A 7,507-nucleotide genomic window follows, 5' to 3' on the forward strand; every position below is an offset into this window, starting at 1 on the left:
GCGTGACGATGCTTTCAATTGGGCTCAGAAAATCGCATTCGAGAATGGGTTTGCTTTGGTTAAAGCAAATAACGGAGCTAAAAATAGGAAAAAGAACGGGTTGTTGGCAAGTTATTTTCGATGTAAAAGACATGGTAAACCAAAAGAATCGGACGATCTTGAAAGCTAAGGAGGTCGCAGAAGTGTTCATGCGAGTTTCGTATACGTGCCGTTCAAAATTTCGTGTCTAAAAATGATAAAGAGACGGTGGTGTAGAACATTGTAACCTCCGAGGGTGCTGGACTACACAACCACAACGTAGCCGTTTATAAGGATGGGGATCGTCACTTTGCGGGATTAGACGCGGAAGAGAAGGCATATGTTAGGCAACAAACATTGGCCGGGGTTCAACCGAGGGATATTAAAAATGGTCTTCATTTGAGAACCCCCGAAAAACCTCAACCGTCAAGCACCCAACTATATAATGAAACAAGGAAAATTAAGAAAGAAGAAATGGGTGAAAGAAACACCGCTCAGCAAATGTTGACTCTAGCGGTGGAAGCGAAATACGTTTACTTCTACGAGATTGATTCCGAGTCAAAAGAGTTAACTCACATTTTCATGGCTCATCCTGAAGCGATTAAGTTGTTCCGGGTTTATCCTTATGTCGTCCTCATGGAATCGACTTATAAAACCAACATTTACAAGAATCCACTCATTGAGATGGTTGGTGTGACACCCACAGGATCGTCCTTCTTAATTGCATGTTCGATGATTCCTACCGAGTCTGACGTGAATTACAAGTGGCTGTTGAGAAAGTTAGCTGCGATTTTAGATGCCACCGGAGTAGCGTCCCCTGCTGTATTTGTCACCAACCGGGAATTGGGTTTGATCAGCGCTCTTGAGCAAGTATTTCCCCGGGCTGAGCATTTATTGTGTAGATGGCATGTGAACAAAGCCATCAATGCAAATGCCTTGACATCATACAAAACTGAAAGTATGAGGAAATTTGTGATCTCAAATGAAGAAGACGGTTGGTTTAGGGTGATCAATGCAGTTACCGAGGAATCGTTTCAGCGTGCGTGGCAGTGTTTCCAACGTAAGTGGCCGAAAATGGAGGATTATGTACGGACAGCTTGGGGTCAACACGAAGGGACGTTCGTTTTATGCTATACAAACGAGGTCTTACATTTTGGTAACACGGCAACTTCCCGTGTTGAGTCAGCACATTCTCTATTGAAGGCTTGGTTGAAGTCAAAGCATCTCACACTTGACTCCATGTGGTCCCGTATCCACGGCATGCTTGAAAGTCAACATTCGAAGATTAAGAAAGACACTAGTAGAAAAACCCCTTACGGTGGCGGTTATAAATGACCTTTTGTGGCGGTTTTTAGAGATTTAGGGTGCATCGTTTATCACGGCGTCGTATAAACTTTACGGCGGTTGTAGGCGATTGTTGAACCGCCGCTATAGCTCTCCTATAGTGGCGGTTGTTATACAAAATCGCCATTATAAACTTATATAATACGACGGTTGTTAGACAAGAACCGCCATTGTAATTCATCTATTGTGACGGTTATTTTCTGAAAACCGTCACCATAGGTATTTCAATAATAACTTTGTACCACAACGGTTCCCTATAACGTCGGTTGTTGTTAAAGAACTGCCACTAAAGGTAGCTATGACGTCGGTTGTTAATAAAAAACCGCCACTAAAGGCGAACTAATAGTGGCGTTTCATATTAAGAACCGCCGCCATTGATTTTTTTTTTTAAAAAAAAAAATTATTTGCTACCAAAATTTCGATAGCAATGCCCAATGGATTTGAGAAGCCAAATAGCGAAAGAAACAAAAAGTACATACAAATGAATTACAGCCAACATACTTGCATATCATCCGACAAAACAATAATGTCGATGTTCAAAATTATACATCCAAGTGTATAAATAATCACAAACACATCTTAGTTAATAGACTAATCAAAATTACATATGGAAGTGTCCAGACTAACCGAGGGACGACAAAGGGACTGACGAGGGCTGAATCAAAGTATTAAACAAACCTATCGATAACAAATAGCAATGCCAAAGCAGCTACAGTCTTTTCACCACCAGACAGTCGTTCCATATCACGAAAATGCTTTGTTGGAGGCATTGCCGTATATTTTATGCCCCACATAAGAATGGTTCGTCCTCATTTTCCAGATTCAAATTTGCAGTTCCACTGAGAGGATGTGTGATGCTCCTAGTCAACTGTTTGTAGATATTGTCAATGTTACTTGAGATATGGTTGAAGGCCTCCATAAACTTCGTGTGTCTGTTCAAGAGAAATAGGACGATGATCAGGTAACAGTTTTCAGGAACAGAACTTCCTAGAACAAATATTGTTTAATAGTTTGCAGGAATAAGATTGAAACTTTGCTACAGCTTACTCATGCAGGTACTGGAGTTCAACCTAACAATAATAAAAGCTCAGATAACAAATTGTTGTTGGAAAAACTTAAAACACACTTGTACCCAACTCAGTATCTAACCTCGTTAAGACGAACTGTACAAGACTGGAACGACAATAAAAACAGCAGTGGCACTAATTCTTGAAAAAAATTCACAAATACAATCAATAGAATTAGGGTTTGGGACATTCAGTAGTGGGCTGGTCTTCAGCGAGATGCCGAGAATAGTCTTTAGCCATCACCAAGTACCAACCCAACTTTATAAAATGAACTATAAGTACTTTACTCTCGTTACCATTTATGTTTTAACTTTCATAGTTATTGAAGTATATAGTGAAGCAGATGCACACATGCACAATATGAAGTCTGAAGCAGTCAATAGTACATCACCCAGTATAAAGCAGCAAGCCCCAATTTAACATCTTTTATGAAGGCTGATACATACCTCAGACTCTGTCTCCTCTACCGCACCTCTCCTTTTTCTCTTCTTGATAGAAACAAGATCATCATCAACATTAGAGCAACTTGTCTCCCAAAAATCGATTGTAGAATCCCTGGAACCTGAACAAACCAAAATTTGTAGTGAGTGATAAGCAATATTGAGCATATACTAATCCTGTACTACTCCGCAGTAGGTAGGGGATCAGTGGCCAGAATCTGATCACAAATATTGTCAGACGAGTGTCTAAGCCCATTAGAAAATCAAGCATTTTGTTCCTATTGCCCATGTCAACCATTTTCTTGAGAATACTACAGGAGCATTTAGCTACATTCTGGCAATGGATCTAGACTGTATAAATCTTCCCAAATTGACTTAAGACGGCCAAAGTAATCCGCAATTGGCTTGCCATCTTGACGTATGGCCAAATAAGGCCGACTAAAAAAGCCTATAAATAGGCAGTTCACGTATCTCATTTGTAACACATTCAAAATCAATTGAATAGAATACAAGTCTTCCACATTACTCTCCCTTTATATCTTATACATTAACACTCCTCTTCACCAGTTAAATCAATCCCTTACAAATTCGGCACGAGTCAAGACTCTACTAACTAGCTGAGCTTATGCTGTTTTATCTAAAGAAGAATTTCAATAACAAAAACGTAAGTTCTCAAAAGCACCTTTGAACAATTAAGTGCTAGAAGCAGAAAAATAATTAGAGTATGAGACATGTTTGCATAATTTTCACTTACATATTCAACATTATTTTATTAGTAGTTGGAGTGGGAACGTCTTTCCTTGAGTTGTGTTAACCAACTTATCTGCTTTTTGCCTCTCCACGCTGTTGAACAAAATGAAACAATAAGAGATTGATTAACAACCAGAGTGAGTGGCTTAGCGAATTGAAGAGGATGTTAAGATGAGGTGCAAGCCTCTTATACATCATCCTGTATCAGGAAAACTAAAATTTGAGTTGCGAGCGAGTAAAAGTCTGAATTCTATTGATTCCACAAACACATAGTGTTGGTTTTGGCAATCAGATCTCAAATTAAAGTTATAGCCTAGTATGGTTGGTTCCACAGTTACATGAGCACGGTAAATCATGAAAAGTAACAGTTATACAGCGTGTATCACAACATGACCAGAGACGATAATAACAGAAATATTGGTCAAAATAATTCAGTGAAGCCATGGAATTAAGGAACATAGAGCATATTGTGAGTTGTAAAATATATATTTACTCTCGGATACAATTAGAAGCAATCATAAATGTAAGGAAGGTTATAAAGCATCAATAGTCAGAACGGCAATAACACGCGATACACCAGCAACTTACAACATAAACTAATACAAAGCGAAAGTAAAGTCATCGGAAAGTCATAATAACTGACACCATGATATCAAGTACTTCTGATGACGAGCACAAATTTAAAGAGCAAGTCAGAATGTTTTTAATCAACAAATAAACACTTAAATCACAAATATACAACCAAAGATTAATCCATATTCACTTCAATTAATCCAACTCAAACAATAATCAACACATAAGATAATGGCACAGTAATTGCTCTTAGAGACATTTCAACAAACAAGTGGTGCGCAGTCATAAATCAACATATACACCACGACCCATATAAAACCCGATAATGAAATGGATATTACCTCTAATCGGGTTAGATTAGGTGATTAAATTAGCTTGTAGAGATGGAAATTGGAGTGGAACTTGGGTGATGATAAATCAATTGAATAATAGGGCCAGAGATTTACCTTGAAAGTATTTAGATCTCCGAGGGAGATGAATGTCTGTGGTCGACGCTGATGGAGAAATGAATGTTGCGGTGGTCGTCTCCTATGAGGAACCGTGGTAGTCGAGTCGTCGAAAATTGATGTGAACATTATTTGCGCACATTTAGTCCCCTAATTGAGCCTATTTTGCATACTATTATAACTTTCTTTGACCATTTTATCCGTCAAAACCTTCCTATTTGCTTTTCTACCGCATTTCATATGTTTTGTAGAAAAGGAGATGATAAGGCGGAAATCCCCGTCTTGCCTGCATATTTGGAAGCTACTTGACGATACTAGATGGACTAGTATGAAGAGGAAGCAAAGACTAAAGACCAATCCCGCAAGAATAAAATGGGAATGAGAAAAAGGGAAGAAAAGAAGGAGAATCACTGCTGAAGAACAATCCGAGCGGATTGTCTCCAATCCGCCCGTCTCCTCACTACACAATCCGAGTGTCTTGCTTTGAATCCGCTCGGATTGCCCCACCAGAATCCGCCCGGATTCCACCAAATCCGCTCGGATTCCCTTGCTACAATCCGCCCGTCCCGACACTAATCCGCTCGGATTCCTTTACAGCAATTTTCGTGTTGTTCAAGCTCCGTGAAAGACGCCCTTCCTTCGAAAAATACCGGCTTCTCCCTGCTCAAATCTCAAAAGTGTAATTACTAGTTTAGCCCTTAGTTAACCCTAATGCATCCTCCTAATTTCCACTATATATACCCCATTTGTAATAATCAAACCATAAAGTTTTATTAGATTAGAACCAAGTTTTATTAGATTAAATCAAGCTTTCTTAGATTAGATTAGGAGTAGATTAGAATAGATTAATCTCAATCTTTCCACACAAATTACACATTAATCTCTCCTTAATTATTGTTCAAGTTTATTATTCAAATTTATTATTGGGTAATTGAAGATTATTGGGTTATTATTGGGAGATTGACAACCTTCCATCAATCATCAATTTCTTCTATTATTCTTTGCATTATTATTTTGGAATCTCCATAGGTATAACTCTCTTAATCCTTGTTTTAATTATTGTTAATCTTTCTTACTTGTTCATCATGGTTTACCTTGTTAATATGATTGACAACCTTGTTAGCATGTTAAACTTGATAATGAGTGAGTAGTCTCTTAGCTAGGATTAGTGGGTAATTAAGGGAAACAAACATGGGGATTGATTCATGCTTAATCTAATATGTTCACATGATTAAATTGCTTGCTTGTTGTGATGTCAACTTTATGCACATGTTATGTTTGATGAAATGCTAAGCCTATGAATCCTTGCATTTTTACCATCTCTTATCTACTCAACTTGACTTGTAAGATATAAACCAACTCGAGTCTTGTTAGACCATGCATAGAAGTTGAATAGGAGGAAACTAAGTCGACTTGTAGATGTTGTACAATCTAATCGATTCGGCTCCGGGACCCAACTCTTCCTATAAACCGTAAGACATAACCCAACTCGGTTCCTCCACAACATTAATTGCTTGCATCTTTGTAAACATGTTTGTATGATCAATACCATGAATCCCCTATGACCCCATGATATCCTAGCACTTTTAATCAATTGTTTACATCTTTCCTTTTATTGCTTGTTTTACTATATTATTTGCATTAGTCTAGACACAACTACAAACCCAAACAAATTGTGACACTAGCATAAATTGAGATAGATAGACTTAGAACCCAAAGCACACCGTCCCATGGATCGACCTCGACTTACCGCTAACTAGTAGTTTGTTGAGTATTATAAATGTGTTTGATTGGATGTGACCCGAAGATAGGGGTTTTTTCTACTAGTGAGAACTCGAAGATAAAATGAGTAAACCAAGGAGAACATCTCGTACTTTCTCCTTATTGCAAGGAAACGTGTCTACTAAGGCCATAGAGTTAATGGAGAAAGAACTTACTAGAGGCCTTGGTTTGGGTATCGGAGTGGATGATCGATGCCGACACGTGATGCGAACGACTCATGGATTACCTTGTGCATGCAATTTGGTATATTTGCACGGAAGAGATAGGAGGGTCCATCTCGAGGATATTCATGTCTTTTGGAAGACATTGGTGTATGATATTCCTTAACAAATGCCGAAAAATGACGGTGATTTATGGGAGAAATTAGTGGATGATGTGAGGCACAGTGACCCGGTTAAACTAAGGGCAGCCATAGACTTGTTGCGTGATTTCCACCACCCGGAGGACCAAGAGATTTTGCCACCCCCTATTAATGAGCACTCGAAAGGTCGTCCGAGAGGTTCAACAACTAGAAACAAGTCGGGTTTTGAGCATGCAGAAAGGAAGTTCGGGACACCAAGTACTCACTGTTCAACAAATGCAGATCAATCACAACAAAGACTTGGTGATTTCGAATCAGGAACTCCCGGTGCTCCTTTGGGAAGGAACTTTACCATTGGCTTTATATCAACATGGGTCAAACGGTGGGGTATTCCTGAGGTTTTGTGGGGCCACTTCGATGGTTGGGTGGATGTTGGAGATGACGGTCATTGTGGATTCCGGGTAATATCGCACGCCCAACGAGGCCAAGAGACAGATTATATAGTTATGCGGGAATGGTGTTCGAGGGAGATGAGGACCGACTCTATCTACGCAGAGTTATATGGAGGTTTTCAATCACCGCTCAGCGGTGTGTCAGGGTTGGATATAGCTCTTCGAAGAGTTGAATTTTTTCAGCAGATTAGTTGTGGGCAGGACCATTGGATGTGTAGCGACGATTTGCTAGTTTTTGCAACGCTGTTCAACTGGACGATATGTGTGATTGGTCATACATGGCAAGACGGGAAGAATGTTTGGGAAGGAAGTTGCAAAACTATCATGCCATTGA

At 39.2% G+C, this 7,507-nt stretch overlaps 1 long non-coding RNA gene across 1 annotated transcript; it reads right to left on the reverse strand.

Moving 5' to 3' along the window:
* Window positions 1-1,844: 1,844 nt before the first annotated feature.
* On the reverse strand, window positions 1,845-3,712 carry LOC141621379 (uncharacterized). The gene is made up of 3 exons (XR_012532272.1): window positions 3,624-3,712; window positions 2,876-2,991; window positions 1,845-2,294 (listed from the first exon to the last, which is right to left on the reverse strand). It is a non-coding gene; the product is annotated as an uncharacterized LOC141621379 (long non-coding RNA).
* Between the last annotated feature and the right edge of the window lie 3,795 nt (window positions 3,713-7,507).

Source organism: Silene latifolia, chromosome X (genome assembly GCF_048544455.1).
Source record: "Silene latifolia isolate original U9 population chromosome X, ASM4854445v1, whole genome shotgun sequence".
Taxonomy (NCBI): domain Eukaryota; kingdom Viridiplantae; phylum Streptophyta; class Magnoliopsida; order Caryophyllales; family Caryophyllaceae; genus Silene; species Silene latifolia.